Source organism: Stigmatopora nigra, chromosome 11, assembly GCF_051989575.1.
Source record: "Stigmatopora nigra isolate UIUO_SnigA chromosome 11, RoL_Snig_1.1, whole genome shotgun sequence".
Taxonomy (NCBI): Eukaryota; Metazoa; Chordata; class Actinopteri; order Syngnathiformes; family Syngnathidae; genus Stigmatopora; species Stigmatopora nigra.
Genome location: NC_135518.1, coordinates 260,707 through 278,576, shown reverse-complemented (window position 1 = coordinate 278,576; position 17,870 = coordinate 260,707).

The following is a 17,870-nucleotide window of genomic DNA, read 5'->3' as shown; positions in this document are numbered from 1 at the left end:
AATAAATGACCTCCATTTGGGCACTTTATTTTGCATGTTGGTTGTAGTAGAACCAAGCCCAGTCGGTTCTGGTTGGTGCTTTTACCCAGAGTTAGTGTTGATTGTGTAGGTGGATGTATTTTCACTATTCTGTCTAAAAATAAAGATCCAGGATGTTTCTAGGGGTATCTACTACCATAAATAGTCTCCAAAACATGCATTTTGTGATAAAAAATAGTAATGAAGGCAGGTTCCGGGCCTGTGTCGGCGCATCAGTCAGGCTGGGTAGCCGCTATGGCCCAGGTGATTTTCCAGGGCTGCCCTGCTCTTGACGGAGTGGCCACCCAGCGGGGCTGTGTGTGTTTCATGGTGGGAAACTCGTGCTGCCCCTTCATCCCTGCCGGCATGTCCTGCTCGGTCCATGATGCCCTGCAGGCTATTAGGAACATGCAGAGAGCTGTGACCGGAGATCCGGTTCCACAACGAGGATGGCTTGACTGGTTCTTCTCTGGCTCATGGAAACAGCCACTTCAATATTTCAATATTTTCACAGACACAAAAGGAGGGAATTGTGGGATGGACTGGCTAACTGGCTTAATAATTGTTTATTCTTGTCGCACCATGTGGTCATACTGGTTTAACTTTGTTTTTTAAGATCGTAGAATGCAAGGTAGACTAGCCAAACTGGTTTTACAATTGAATTAAAAGATCGTGGAATGTAAGAAAGACTAACTAGTTGGCCTTGCAATTGTTTGTTCGCCTCGAGAAATATAAGAAAGGCTGGCTAACAGGGTTTGCAATTTTTTCCTTGTATTGTGCGATGAAAAGAGGTTCAACTTCAGGAGTAACTGTCACTCTCCAGGTCATCTAGGGTCAAGTGCACACTTGAAAACTTTCATATTCGACCAAAACGTGCTTATCAGCACATAAAAAGCACATTTGGTGGTACGCGGGAAGAACGGCAGCAGACAAAAAGGCTATTTAGAAAGGTATCACCACTACGCAGAAGAACGTCGGCTACTCTGCCCTCACTGGAAGACATTGCCAGCCCTCGTTACCTCAGCAGAGCCAGGGACATGATCAGGGACCCATGCCACCCTGGTCACAATCGGTTCCAGCTGCTGCTCTCTGGCAGACAGACGCTGTAAGTTTCCCACATCCGTTGGGACTCTAAACTTGGGGTAACACAACACAATCCCTTCTGTGTAATAACTTCGGGTGAGGTAATATGAATAGACATTAGGTACAAGGTGATCTGACACCTACATGCTGAATGAAGGTAAGTGAAAGACAGTGAGAGGTAAGAGATCCACTCAAGGGGTGGTGATGCAATGTATCCATAAAGGCAGAATTGTAAATTAAGAGTCTGGAGTCATAACTTGTAAAACGGTGTAAAAATGTCAGACACAAATGACATAGTGTAATATCATCAAATTTTATAATTTAATAAGTTTTTCATTTGGCATCATTCTAATGGCTAGATATTAAGTTATAATGAAAACTATGATACTTGGCCAAAACGTGATTTTCAGCGCATGAAACGCACGTTAAGCCAATAAAAACTGAAATGTTCCCTGCTGCGAAACAAACTGTCAGAGACACATAGTTACTGTGTATATAGTGTATAATTGTCCAATTCAAGTAAGTTTTTCATTTGGCATCATTCTAAGTGATATAAATTAAGTTATAGTGAAAATTATGATACTTGGCCAAAACGTGATTTTCAGCGCATGAAACGCACGTTAAGGCAATAAAAACTGAAATGTTCCCCTGCTGCGAAACAAACTGTCAGAGACACATAGTTACTGTGTATATAGTGTATTATTGTCCAATTCAAGTAAGTTTTTCATTTGGCATCATTCTAAGTGATAGAAATTAAGTTATAGTGAAAATTATGATACTTGGCCAAAACGTGATTTTCAGCGCATGAAACGCACGTTAAGGCAATAAAAACTGAAATGTTCCCCTGCTGCGAAACAAACTGTCAGAGACACATAGTTACTGTGTATATAGTGTATTATTGTCCAATTCAAGTAAGTTTTTCATTTGGCATCATTCTAAGTGATAGAAATTAAGTTATAGTGAAAATTATGATACTTGGCCAAAACGTGATTTTCAGCGCATGAAACGCACGTTAAGGCAATAAAAACTGAAATGTTCCCCTGCTGCGAAACAAACTGTCAGAGGCACATAGTTACTGTGTCTATAGTGTAAAATCATCCAATTTAAGTAAGTATTGCATTTAGCATCATTCTAAGTGCTAGAAATTAAGTTATAGTGAAAACTATGATACTTGGCCAAAACGTGATTTTCAGCGCATGAAACGCACGTTAAGGCAATAAAAACTGAAATGTTCCCCTGCTGCGAAACAAACTGTCAGAGGCACATAGTTACTGTGTCTATAGTGTAAAATCATCCAGTTCAAGTAAGTATTGCATTTAGCATCATTCTAAGTGCTAGAAATTAAGTTATAGTGAAAACTATGATACTTGGCCAAAACGTGATTTTCAGCGCATGAAACGCACGTTAAGGCAATAAAAACTGAAATGTTCCCCTGCTGCGAAACAAACACTCAGAGGCACATAGTTACTGTGTATATAGTGTATAATTGTCCAATTCAAGTAAGTTTTTCATTTTGCATCATTCTAAGTGCTAGAAATTAAGTTATAGTGAAAACTATGATACTTGGCCAAAACGTGATTTTCAGCGCATGAAATGCACATTAAGGCAATAAAAACTGAAATGTTCCCCCGCTGCGAAACAAACTGTCAGTGACACATAGTTACTGTGTATATAGTGTATAATCGTCCAAATTAAGTAGGTTTTTCATTTGATATCATTCTAAGTGATGAAAGTTAGGGTTAGGGTTAGGGTTAGGTTAAGTTATAGTGAAAACTATGATACTTGGCCAAAACATGATTTTCAGCGCATGAAACGCACATTAGGGCAAAAAAACTGAAATGTTTGTTAGGTCTGAAAATACAACTTCAGGAGCAGGCTAAGAAAGAGTGAGATAAATTTAAATAGAAAATATGTATGACCAGACTGCAAAGTGGACAGAGAGTTCCTACAGTGGGCTCCTGTTCACTGCGATGTTACTGCAACTCTAGTCGAATGACCAGTGAGTGTGTCTTAAATACAGGCAAAACTGACAGTTGTCCCTAAGACTTTGGACAGATACGTTTCAGTCATTTGCAGGGCAACAAGTAATTGATTAGTGTCGGGCCTGGAATCTGTAGTCAATGGTTTCCAGACGTGGGGTGTTCTTCGCTGTTCCTACCCTGGGGAATACCGCCATCATGATTTTGGAGGAGACTGACCAGTGTTTGTATTAGAGGGGGACATCCGAGCCCCAAACTGAATCATGGGGGAAGAAATCAAAGCTCCGTCGTTGACGCCTGGTGGGTAGATGTGGGTTGGCGTCGACAGTTGGAATCGAGTCTGCTGTTAGAACGTACGTGTGGTCGGATGCAGATGTAGGGACACAGAGCCCAGTTGTATTGGTGGGGATGATCATATACACTTGCCATTCGCAGAGCCACCATATTTGGTCCAGTACTGTCCATGATTGGGAAGGAATGTGTCTGATCTCGGCGCACCTGGTGACGTGAACTTGGTCCAAAGGGGTCTTCGGATCCGGTCCGCTGAAGTTGAAACAGGATGGATAACAGTCTGTTCGGTTGTTGCACTGGACATACGTTGCGGTATTGACTGTAGCTGCTAATGGTACTGCGACCATGGTATGTAGGCGGTCGAGCTTTGCTGGAAGGATTCTCTCAGATTACCCAGGATACAGTTGTAGGTGAGGTTGGCGAGTTCTTCGTTCTGTCGGTTGGACCATAGCTGTGGTTGGGCTACGGCAGTAGGCATGAGGGAACAGACATAACAACTCATTGGGTGTGGCGCCGGCTGTGAGTGCGGTGTATCTGTACCAACTGTTCCTCATCATCGGGTTGTAGTCGTTTTCTTCCTGTGTTTGGACATGGGCGAGAATAAGGTGTATCTACTCAGGCTTAGGTGTTCCTGCCGGACGGATTTTGAGTAGGCGTGTGGCGGATGGTTGTACAAAGGGGTTCACACCAATCACTTTGGGGACCATGGCTGGACTAGTAGTGCGGATGGTGATAGTAAAGAGGGGGCCTTTTCCTGGTCGGTCCGGTCGGAGGCATAGGTTGATGCAGCCTTTTTGTTGGATATTGGTCGTAAGGTCTAGCATATGTTTACCATCTTTGATGGTGGTGGCTAACTTGGTGAAGTTAGCGGTCATGGTGGTAGCTTCTTTGGAAAGGGGCCAATTGATGGTTTTGTAGCCTGTATGGAGGAGGACCTGGTCCAAGGTGTCTGGCCAGACCACTCAGACTCTGGGAGCTTGTAGGTACCAATAAAAATAACTGGAGTCAGTCCTGTGTAATCCCAAGTGAGTAAGCTGTAGGCTGAGCAAAGGGACTTGAACGACGATTGGTGTCTTGGTTGATGGGATGCAGATCTGGGGGCCCCTGATCGTTTCCTGAACCAGCTAGTGGGGCATTCTCCTCCAGTGGGAGTGTACCAAGGTTCTGGTACGTTCCCCCCATGTGGTTGAACACAGAGCGGTGATGATGATGGCCAAAATCACACGGTGAGGTCCGTCCCAACGTGGAGAAGACCAGCACTTTCTTTTTATCACCTTGACGAGTACCAGGTCTCCTGGGGACAGGACCTCCTCTGTGGGAGACAGAGAAGATGTCGGCAGATTATTTTGCATTCATCACAGTTCTTTCTTGGAACATTTTGCATAACCACTTAGTGAGGGATTCTGTTTCCCTTTTCTCTTCTACCACCAGATCTTTTTCCCACATTGTTCAGTGGAAGGGTCTGTCTTTCACTGCCTCAAATGGTGTGCATCCCTGTGCTGTTGGAATGATTCTCATGTACGTTTCTACCAGGCTCAGGCATTCTTGCCATCGTTTTCCTGTATCTTCCATGGTTTTTCTGAGTCTGAGTTTTACTGTTCTAATGGTTTGTTCGACGAGTCCAGCACTTTGGTTCAGTTTGATGAAATCCATGTTCAGAAGCTCGAAGGGATATGTTCCTGTTTGCCTTGTTCCATGCTTGGGTCGTTCATTGCCTTGAGAGTTGTGTCTACAGCAGTTTAGACAGTTTCTGCAAAAAAATTGAAGTAAGTTTGGAGACCTCTGGGAACATGCATTGTTTGTTGTACTGTACTGATCATCCCTTCTGTTGAGACATGGCTCCTCCCATGGCTCAATTTGGCAATTACTTCAAACAATGATCGTGTCACGCATGGCTTGTTTTCTACTGCATAGAGTCCATTCTTGTGTTGAGTGGCTCCTTCTGTTTCCCATTGCAGTTTCTCTTTTTCTGGGGAATGATTTTGCATTTCTCTTAGGAATTCAGCAGGGATTGGGCTGTGTCTTTCCACCGTCACGTCTTGTTCTAGGAATAGTCTACATGCCTCTGTCAGTGCCACTATTTCTGCGGCTTGTGCAGACCAGTCGCCGGGGAGTCGTCCTGTCTTGAGGTTGTCTTTTTGAGTCACCACGGCATATACGTTGTGTTTTTCTCCATCCAGGGTTTTTGATGATGATCCATCCCCATAGGCAATGTGTCCGGGGGGCAATGGGTTGTCCATTAGGTCAGTTGCATATACGTGGTTAATTATGATTCGTTGAGTGGGCAACTGTGAGAATTGGTTTAACCACTTGTCGTCCGGTCTCCCATGAACTTCAGGGTGACACGTAATGGCCATGTTTGTTGTTCCTGTCCTGGGGCTGCTGGGCAGATATCTTCAGACTGTTCTCTTAGACTTTCAGCTACCTTGGCAGAATCATTCCCGACAATGTCGAGAGAGTAGAAGCTGTTAGATGTGGTGGTGTGGAAGATATTTTTGGTCTGTAATTCCCTGGGTCGGAGGCCATTTTGGGTGGCCACTAGGCTTAGCCCAAGCTGGACCATGATATCTCGTCCCGGTAACTCTCCGATTTTCATTTTGCAGTCTGACAATAAACCCATCCCTTTTGTTGCTTTCTGACCCATATTAATCACTTACTTAATAGTTTAAACAACAATTATTTTCTAAATTACCCGAAATTGATCTCCACTTTGTGATTAACCCAATATCTCTGAACACACAAAGACCAAAAGTCCCTGACTTTGTCTTAGTTAAGTCCCTGACTCTATTAACAGACCAAGACTATAATGCCTTTGCTAATTCTTGTTCTACTTTCATTGGTCCCGGACCAATTGGTTTATTACCAGACTGCAAAGTGGACAGTGAGAGTTCCTGCAGTAGGGTCCTGTTCAACGCGATGTTCCTGAAACTCTAGTCGAATGACCAGTGTGTGTGTCTTAAATACAGGAAAAACTGACAGTTGTCACTAGGACTTTGGACAGATACATTTCAGTCATTTGCAGGGCAAAAAGTAATTGATCAGTGTCAGACAGTTGAATATTTGTGCTGACATGTCACCCCATTCACAAGACTAAGATTGTTTATTCAGTCAGACAGTTGGGTGTTTATGCTGCTATGTCAGCCGTAAGGATGACTACAATGCTGTTATACTCACAAAAACTTATACAATATGAACAAGCATTTGCAAAGATACTTTGTCTAATCTTACATATTCCCCTGCTGCCAAAAAAACTGTCAGAGACACATAGTTACTGTGTATATAGTGTAAAATCGTCCAATTCAAGTAAGTTATCCATTTGGCATTATTCTCATTGCTAAAAATTAAGTTACAATGAAAACAATCATACTTGGCCAAAACGTGATTTTCAGGGTATGAAAAGTACATTAAGGCAATAAAAACTGAAAAGTTCCCCTGCTGCCAAACAAACTGTCAGAGACACATAGTTCCTGTGTATATAGTGTAAAATCGTCCTATCCATGTAAGTCTTTCATTGGCATCATTCTAGGTGATTCTGGAGCTATTTCCCACCATAAAAAGTGTCCAAAACAGGCATTTTGCGATTAAAATAGTGGTTGTATTAGAACCAGGCCCAGGCGATTCTGGTTGGTGTTTTTACCCTGAAATTGTGTCCAATGATGATAAGGATGTATTTTTGATTATTCTGTATAAAAATAATCATCTAGGGATGTTCAGATGTTTTGTTACGCCCGAATCAATGACCTCAATTTGGGCACTTTATTTACAAGTGGTGGTTTTTAAGAACCAGGCCCAGTCGGTTCTGGTTGGTGCTTTTACCCAGATATAGTATCCATTGTGTGGGTAGATGTATTTTCACTATTCTGTCTAAAAATAAAGATCCAGGACAGTTCCGGGGCTATTTCCCTCCATAAATAGTGTCCAAAACATGCATTTTGCGATACAAAATAGTGGCTGCATTATAACAGGGTCCAGTCGGTTCTGGTGGGTGTTTGTATACGAAACTTGTGTCCAATTATGATGGGGATGTATACTTGACTATTCTGTATAGAAGTAATCATCTAGCGATGTTCAGAAGTTCTGTTATGCCCGAATGAATTACTTTCATTTGGTCACTTTATTTACAAGTGGTGGTTTAGAAACAGGCCCAGTCGGTTTTGGTTGGTGCTTTTACCCAGAATTTGTGTTTATTGTGTGAGTGGATGTATTTTCACTATTTTGTATAACAATAATGATCCAGGATGATTCTGGAGCTATTTCCCACCACAAACAGTGTCCAAAACAGGCATTTTGCGGTTAAAGTAGTGGTTGTATTAGAACCACGCCCAGTCGGTTCTGGTTCGTGTTTTTACCCAGAAATTGTGTCCAATGATTATGGGGATGTATTTTTTATTATTCTTTATAAAAATAATATTCTAGGGATGTTCAGAAGTTCTGTTATGCCCTAATCAATGACCTCAAATTGGGCACTTTATTTACAAGTGGTTGTTTAGAACCAGGCCCAGTCGGTTCTGGTTGGTGCTTTACCCACAATTAGTGTCGATTGTGTGGGTTTGATGTATTTTCACTATTCTCTGTAAGAATAAAGATCCAGGGATGTTCTGAGACTATTTCCCACCAGAAATAGTGTCAAAAACATGCATTTTGCGACAAAAATAGTGGTTGTATTAGAACCAGGCCCAGTCGGTTCTGGTTTGTGTATACCCCCTTAACGTGTGTCCAATAGGAATGGGGTTGTATTTTTGACTATTCTGTATAAAAATTATCATCTAGGGATGTTCAGAAGTTCTTCTATGCCCGAATAAATGACCTCCATTTGGGCACTTTATTTTGCATGTTGGTTGTAGTAGAACCAAGCCCAGTCGGTTCTGGTTGGTGCTTTTACCCAGAGTTAGTGTTGATTGTGTAGGTGGATGTATTTTCACTATTCTGTCTAAAAATAAAGATCCAGGATGTTTCTAGGGGTATTTACTACCATAAATAGTCTCCAAAACATGCATTTTGTGATAAAAAATAGTAGTGAAGGCAGGTTCCGGGCCTGTGTCGGCGCATCAGTCAGGCTGGGTAGCCGCTATGGCCCAGGTGATTTTCCAGGGCTGCCCTGCTCTTGACGGAGTGGCCACCCAGCGGGGCTGTGTGTGTTTCATGGTGGGAAACTCGTGCTGCCCCTTCATCCCTGCCGGCATGTCCTGCTCGGTCCATGATGCCCTGCAGGCTATTAGGAACATGCAGAGAGCTGTGACCGGAGATCCGGTTCCACAACGAGGATGGCTTGACTGGTTCTTCTCTGGCTCATGGAAACAGCCACTTCAATATTTCAATATTTTCACAGACACAAAAGGAGGGAATTGTGGGATGGACTGGCTAACTGGCTTAATAATTGTTTATTCTTGTCGCACCATGTGGTCATACTGGTTTAACTTTGTTTTTTAAGATCGTAGAATGCAAGGTAGACTAGCCAAACTGGTTTTACAATTGAATTAAAAGATCGTGGAATGTAAGAAAGACTAACTAGTTGGCCTTGCAATTGTTTGTTCGCCTCGAGAAATATAAGAAAGGCTGGCTAACAGGGTTTGCAATTTTTTCCTTGTATTGTGCGATGAAAAGAGGTTCAACTTCAGGAGTAACTGTCACTCTCCAGGTCATCTAGGGTCAAGTGCACACTTGAAAACTTTCATATTCGACCAAAACGTGCTTATCAGCACATAAAAAGCACATTTGGTGGTACGCGGGAAGAACGGCAGCAGACAAAAAGGCTATTTAGAAAGGTATCACCACTACGCAGAAGAACATCGGCTACTCTGCCCTCACTGGAAGACATTGCCAGCCCTCGTTACCTCAGCAGAGCCAGGGACATGATCAGGGACCCATGCCACCCTGGTCACAATCGGTTCCAGCTGCTGCTCTCTGGCAGACAGACGCTGTAAGTTTCCCACATCCGTTGGGACTCTAAACTTGGGGTAACACAACACAATCCCTTCTGTGTAATAACTTCGGGTGAGGTAATATGAATAGACATTAGGTACAAGGTGATCTGACACCTACATGCTGAATGAAGGTAAGTGAAAGACAGTGAGAGGTAAGAGATCCACTCAAGGGGTGGTGATGCAATGTATCCATAAAGGCAGAATTGTAAATTAAGAGTCTGGAGTCATAACTTGTAAAACGGTGTAAAAATGTCAGAGACACAAATGACATAGTGTAATATCATCAAATTTTATAATTTAATAAGTTTTTCATTTGGCATCATTCTAATGGCTAGATATTAAGTTATAATGAAAACTATGATACTTGGCCAAAACGTGATTTTCAGCGCATGAAACGCACGTTAAGCCAATAAAAACTGAAATGTTCCCTGCTGCGAAACAAACTGTCAGAGACACATAGTTACTGTGTATATAGTGTATAATTGTCCAATTCAAGTAAGTTTTTCATTTGGCATCATTCTAAGTGATATAAATTAAGTTATAGTGAAAATTATGATACTTGGCCAAAACGTGATTTTCAGCGCATGAAACGCACGTTAAGGCAATAAAAACTGAAATATTCCCCTGCTGCGAAACAAACTGTCAGAGACATATAGTTACTGTGTATATAGTGTATTATCGTCCAATTCAAGTAAGTTTTTCATTTAGCATCATTCTAAGTGATAGAAATTAAGTTATAGTGAAAACTATCATACTCGGCCAAAACATGATTTTCAGCGCATGAAACGCACGTTAGCAATAAAAACTGAAATGTCCCCCTGCTGCGAAACAAACTGTCAGAGACACATAGTTACTGTGTATATAGTGTAAAATAGTCCAATTCAAGTAAGTTTTGCATTTAGCATCATTCTAAGTGATAGAAATTAAGTTATAGTGAAAACTATGATACTTGGCCAAAACGTGATTTTCAGCGCATGAAACGCACGTTAAGGCAATAAAAACTGAAATGTTCCCCTGCTGCGAAACAAACTGTCAGAGACACATAGTTACTGTGTATATAGTGTATTATTGTCCAATTCAAGTAAGTTTTTCATTTGGCATCATTCTAAGTGATAGAAATTAAGTTATAGTGAAAATTATGATACTTGGCCAAAACGTGATTTTCAGCGCATGAAACGCACGTTAAGGCAATAAAAACTGAAATGTTCCCCTGCTGCGAAACAAACTGTCAGAGGCACATAGTTACTGTGTCTATAGTGTAAAATCATCCAATTTAAGTAAGTATTGCATTTAGCATCATTCTAAGTGCTAGAAATTAAGTTATAGTGAAAACTATGATACTTGGCCAAAACGTGATTTTCAGCGCATGAAACGCACGTTAAGGCAATAAAAACTGAAATGTTCCCCTGCTGCGAAACAAACTGTCAGAGGCACATAGTTACTGTGTCTATAGTGTAAAATCATCCAGTTCAAGTAAGTATTGCATTTAGCATCATTCTAAGTGCTAGAAATTAAGTTATAGTGAAAACTATGATACTTGGCCAAAACGTGATTTTCAGCGCATGAAACGCACGTTAAGGCAATAAAAACTGAAATGTTCCCCTGCTGCGAAACAAACACTCAGAGGCACATAGTTACTGTGTATATAGTGTATAATTGTCCAATTCAAGTAAGTTTTTCATTTTGCATCATTCTAAGTGCTAGAAATTAAGTTATAGTGAAAACTATGATACTTGGCCAAAACGTGATTTTCAGCGCATGAAATGCACATTAAGGCAATAAAAACTGAAATGTTCCCCCGCTGCGAAACAAACTGTCAGTGACACATAGTTACTGTGTATATAGTGTATAATCGTCCAAATTAAGTAGGTTTTTCATTTGATATCATTCTAAGTGATGAAAGTTAGGGTTAGGGTTAGGGTTAGGTTAAGTTATAGTGAAAACTATGATACTTGGCCAAAACATGATTTTCAGCGCATGAAACGCACATTAGGGCAAAAAAACTGAAATGTTTGTTAGGTCTGAAAATACAACTTCAGGAGCAGGCTAAGAAAGAGTGAGATAAATTTAAATAGAAAATATGTATGACCAGACTGCAAAGTGGACAGAGAGTTCCTACAGTGGGCTCCTGTTCACTGCGATGTTACTGCAACTCTAGTCGAATGACCAGTGAGTGTGTCTTAAATACAGGCAAAACTGACAGTTGTCCCTAAGACTTTGGACAGATACGTTTCAGTCATTTGCAGGGCAACAAGTAATTGATTAGTGTCGGGCCTGGAATCTGTAGTCAATGGTTTCCAGACGTGGGGTGTTCTTCGCTGTTCCTACCCTGGGGAATACCGCCATCATGATTTTGGAGGAGACTGACCAGTGTTTGTATTAGAGGGGGACATCCGAGCCCCAAACTGAATCATGGGGGAAGAAATCAAAGCTCCGTCGTTGACGCCTGGTGGGTAGATGTGGGTTGGCGTCGACAGTTGGAATCGAGTCTGCTGTTAGAACGTACGTGTGGTCGGATGCAGATGTAGGGACACAGAGCCCAGTTGTATTGGTGGGGATGATCATATACACTTGCCATTCGCAGAGCCACCATATTTGGTCCAGTACTGTCCATGATTGGGAAGGAATGTGTCTGATCTCGGCGCACCTGGTGACGTGAACTTGGTCCAAAGGGGTCTTCGGATCCGGTCCGCTGAAGTTGAAACAGGATGGATAACAGTCTGTTCGGTTGTTGCACTGGACATACGTTGCGGTATTGACTGTAGCTGCTAATGGTACTGCGACCATGGTATGTAGGCGGTCGAGCTTTGCTGGAAGGATTCTCTCAGATTACCCAGGATACAGTTGTAGGTGAGGTTGGCGAGTTCTTCGTTCTGTCGGTTGGACCATAGCTGTGGTTGGGCTACGGCAGTAGGCATGAGGGAACAGACATAACAACTCATTGGTTGTGGCGCCGGCTGTGAGTGCGGTGTATCTGTACCAACTGTTCCTCATCATCGGGTTGTAGTCGTTTTCTTCCTGTGTTTGGACATGGGCGAGAATAAGGTGTATCTACTCAGGCTTAGGTGTTCCTGCCGGACGGATTTTGAGTAGGCGTGTGGCGGATGGTTGTACGAAGGGGTTCACACCAATCACTTTGGGGACCATGGCTGGACTAGTAGTGCGGATGGTGATAGTAAAGAGGGGGCCTTTTCCTGGTCGGTCCGGTCGGAGGCATAGGTTGATGCAGCCTTTTTGTTGGATATTGGTCGTAAGGTCTAGCATATGTTTACCATCTTTGATGGTGGTGGCTAACTTGGTGAAGTTAGCGGTTATGGTGGTAGTGTTGTACCCGTGATTTTCCACGGGTAGAAGGTGGTAGTGGTTTCGCCTTTAACAGACGGGTGAAATAATCAGACAGGCTCTTTGTTGTCTTTCCAAAACCAACTTCAGTTATTTAAGCAATTCACACAAAACATAATATACAATAACACTCAAATATATACATAGTAACATATTAACAACCCGTTATAATCCAAAGCAATGTACTTGCTGCATAAACGATTATAACTTATGAGTATTGTAACTTGTTACTTTTTGTTCCGGCCGTCATTTACTGCATACTATTATGCTACTGTTATAACGGCGGCCGAAAGTAGCCTGCTGTAGACAATGCGCCCGAGACGCGCACATTCGCGCACACACATAAAAAAAAAGTCAACAACCCACGGTCGAAGGTAGCTCGCTTTAAACAATACCCGAGACTCGCACATTTACTCGCACACATGAAAAAGTAAATAATCAGCGGCCGAAGGTAGCTTGCTGTAAACAATACCCGAGCCTCGCACATTTACGCGCACACATAAAGAAGTAAACAAGCATCACTTAAGCATTACGTTCTTTCTGACATGCTACTATTGCCTCTTGCACATCTCACACTCAGTCGTTATACAAAACAAAGCAACATACCTTTAACAGACGGGTGAAATAATCAGACAGGCTCTTTGTTGTCTTTCCAAAACCAACTTGGATAACTGTCTGAATAGCCCGTTATTATACCCTACCAAGGTCTATGACCATTGGTTAGTCATTACGTCATCGCCCCTTGTTTTTCGCATGCTAGCGGCATGAGTCCCCTTTCAACTTAACACCTGCACTCATATATAACATCAACTAATTAACCCTGTCACACTAGCGGCATGAGTCCCTTTTTAACTTAACTCCTGCACTCATGTCTAACATCAATCACTTCACCCTGTCACACTCTCCCCCACAAAAACAAATGTCGTCCCGACATTAATATGCTCCCAAACATTTCCACTTTGGTGAGCCGATGCTCATTACAGTCCAGGCGACCCGGGCCACAGTTCAAATATAATCCACAACTCGTACGGTCCACGTTTTACTGGATGGCACAGTAATCACAGTCCATAACAGTCCATAACAGTCCATGACAGTCCATGACAGTCCATAACAGTCCATGACAGTCCATGACAGTCCATGACAGTCGTCCTTGTATGTTCAAGCTTGTTGGAGTCCAAACAAAAAAGGTGGCTGCAGGTAATATGGATGCAGGTGTACTAACCAAGGGGCCACTCCTGGTGCAGGGTAAACAGTTAGCCGCTCCTGCGGTGACTGTGTACTATAACAGGAGGGGATTCCAAGATGGTCATAGGTCGTACGTCGTGGTGGGTGTCTCTCCCTTCTCGGCCGTTCATCAGTCAGCGCCCCAGGTTCCGTCACGGCGGTTGGCGGGGAAGTCTCTGAGAACTGCTCATCACTAGGACCTTCAAGAGGAGGGTTTGCTCCCTCACCAGGCAGGTCCTCCAGCTGATGGTCCTCTTCTACTTGTACCGGTCCGGAAGCAGGGCCCCTCACTTCGTGTGTCTGGTCCACAGGCAGTGGCCCGCGCTCCGGCTCCATCTCCTGGGCACCTCTCTCATTTAGCTGGCGCAGCTCACAGTGGAAGTCATCCTCGTCATCGCCTTCTTTTTCTGACTCCTGATGAGATGCCGGCTGCTTTTTCTTTCTCGGCGTTCTCGTGCCGATTTTCCCTTCTTCTGGTGTTATCTCAACGGGCAAATGTTCACAAGACATTAGTAGATTTCTGTACAGAATTCTGGAACGATCTTTACCTCTTCCTGGCCTAACTTCATAAATTGGTAGGTCAGATCCCATTTGCTTCTCCACTGTGTGAACTGTATCTTCCCAGAAGTCACGGAGCTTCCCAGGTCCTCCTCTTGGCGTCAGGTTGTCTGGTTTTGGTTTGACCTTTGGGAATCTACTCGTCTTTGTCTGTTGAGTAGGAATTGATTCACTAGATTTTTGACATTCAAGGGGAGACTTGTCAGTGTCTCTACCATATTGGGTCAAAGCTCTAGTTGATTCTATCTTTAACCTCTCATTCGCCTGTTCTTGTTCCCTTTCTTTCAAGAATGTAACTTTTTCCAGCTTCAATAATTCAAGCTCCTCTTTCAGTTCTCCCTCCCTCTGGAGAGATGCCATAATCTCTCTTTCTGTTGCTTGCTTGGTCTGAAAAAGTTTCTCCTTCTCCACAACAAACATGTCCACCTGTTTCTCCAGAGCCATTTTCTCTTCTTGCAGTACGCTAATCTCATCAGTTTTCTGCTGCTCAGCTTGTTCAGACTGAAGTTCAAGATGGTCAATCTTTTTCTGAAAGGCTTCTCTCTGTTGCGATATGTCCTCTTCCAGTTTTTTGATGATGTGATCTTTAGATTGAACGATTTCATCAGTATGCAAGTTTTCTAGCGCCAAGAGTTTTTTCTGTTGGGCTATTTCCTCTTCATAAGATAAAAGTTTCAATTCTTTTGCCTCCACATCTGTTGCTGCCTTTGCTAAACGGCCAACTGTTTTGTCAAGCTGGTTCTTCAACTCTACATTTTCGTACTGCAGATTTTCTATAGCTTCATTTCTCGCAGAGAGCTGCTCCAACAAATCTCTTCTTTGCTTATCGCTCTCTCCATTATGCCTAGCTTGTTCTTGTTTCATGGCTTCAAGGTCCCTCTTGAGGATTTTTTCACGCTCAAGAGAGGCCAAGTGTTCACTATTTATTGCCTGCTTTACCCCAAAAAGTCTCTGCCACCCCAGTCTTCTGTCTTCATACAACATCCTTATCCCCTCTTTTAATTTTAACAACTCAGACATACCTTGGTCCTCGTCTTTGAGTTCGCTCCTTTCCAGGTGTTTATTAATGTGCCACAACAATGTGCATACTGATATGCGTTTCGTTTTCCCTATGTTAAGGAAATCACATATTTCTAACAGGTCATTAACTGTTAGCTTGTACAACATTTCTTCTACCTCTATGCGTACTTGCTCCCGTTCCATTTCCATTTTCTCAACACGGTAGGAGTTTGGTTTATGATGCAAAAGTGAACACTGAACTGGCACGTTTTTACCGTCTCTCTGATGATCTCTACTGGCCTCAGATGACGAGTACTCTGCCAACTTCACGTTCCTTTTAACAGCAACACCTCTTCTCACTGTCTTGATCCTGGTTGTGGTTTAGGTTTTGCGGGCTCAGCATTCAGTACTCAGGTTGTGAATACTGGACATCAAAGCAGCAAATCCCAGCGGTGCCTCCAAAAATGTTGTACCCGCGATTTTCCACGGGTAGAAGGTGGTAGTGGTTTCGCCTTTAACAGACGGGTGAAATAATCAGACAGGCTCTTTGTTGTCTTTCCAAAACCAACTTCAGTTATTTAAGCAATTCACACAAAACATAATATACAATAACACTCAAATATATACATAGTAACATATTAACAACCCGTTATAATCCAAAGCAATGTACTTGCTGCATAAACGATTATAACTTATGAGTATTGTAACTTGTTACTTTTTGTTCCGGCCGTCATTTACTGCATACTATTATGCTACTGTTATAACGGCGGCCGAAAGTAGCCTGCTGTAGACAATGCGCCCGAGACGCGCACATTCGCGCACACACATAAAAAAAAAGTCAACAACCCACGGTCGAAGGTAGCTCGCTTTAAACAATACCCGAGACTCGCACATTTACTCGCACACATGAAAAAGTAAATAATCAGCGGCCGAAGGTAGCTTGCTGTAAACAATACCCGAGCCTCGCACATTTACGCGCACACATAAAGAAGTAAACAAGCATCACTTAAGCATTACGTTCTTTCTGACATGCTACTATTGCCTCTTGCACATCTCACACTCAGTCGTTATACAAAACAAAGCAACATACCTTTAACAGACGGGTGAAATAATCAGACAGGCTCTTTGTTGTCTTTCCAAAACCAACTTGGATAACTGTCTGAATAGCCCGTTATTATACCCTACCAAGGTCTATGACCATTGGTTAGTCATTACGTCATCGCCCCTTGTTTTTCGCATGCTAGCGGCATGAGTCCCCTTTCAACTTAACACCTGCACTCATATATAACATCAACTAATTAACCCTGTCACACTAGCGGCATGAGTCCCTTTTTAACTTAACTCCTGCACTCATGTCTAACATCAATCACTTCACCCTGTCACAGTAGCTTCTTTGGAAAGGGGCCAATTGATGGTTTTGTAGCCTGTATGGAGGAGGACCTGGTCCAAGGTGTCTGGCCAGACCACTCAGACTCTGGGAGCTTGTAGGTACCAATAAAAATAACTGGAGTCAGTCCTGTGTAATCCCAAGTGAGTAAGCTGTAGGCTGAGCAAACGACGATTGGTGTCTTGGTTGATGGGATGCAGATCTGGGGGCCCCTGATCGTTTCCTGAACCAGCTAGTGGGGCAATCTCCTCCAGTGGGAGTGTACCAAGGTTCTGGTACGTTCCCCCCATGTGGTTGAACACAGAGCGGTGATGATGATGGCCAAAATCACACGGTGAGGTCCGTCCCAACGTGGAGAAGACCAGCACTTTCTTTTTATCACCTTGACGAGTACCAGGTCTCCTGGGGACAGGACCTCCTCTGTGGGAGACAGAGAAGATGTCGGCAGATTATTTTGCATTCATCACAGTTCTTTCTTGGAACATTTTGCATAACCACTTAGTGAGGGATTCTGTTTCCCTTTTCTCTTCTACCACCAGATCTTTTTCCCACATTGTTCAGTGGAAGGGTCTGTCTTTCACTGCCTCAAATGGTGTGCATCCCTGTGCTGTTGGAATGATTCTCATGTACGTTTCTACCAGGCTCAGGCATTCTTGCCATCGTTTTCCTGTATCTTCCATGGTTTTTCTGAGTCTGAGTTTTACTGTTCTAATGGTTTGTTCGACGAGTCCAGCACTTTGGTTCAGTTTGATGAAATCCATGTTCAGAAGCTCGAAGGGATATGTTCCTGTTTGCCTTGTTCCATGCTTGGGTCGTTCATTGCCTTGAGAGTTGTGTCTACAGCAGTTTAGACAGTTTCTGCAAAAAAATTGAAGTAAGTTTGGAGACCTCTGGGAACATGCATTGTTTGTTGTACTGTACTGATCATCCCTTCTGTTGAGACATGGCTCCTCCCATGGCTCAATTTGGCAATTACTTCAAACAATGATCGTGTCACGCATGGCTTGTTTTCTACTGCATAGAGTCCATTCTTGTGTTGAGTGGCTCCTTCTGTTTCCCATTGCA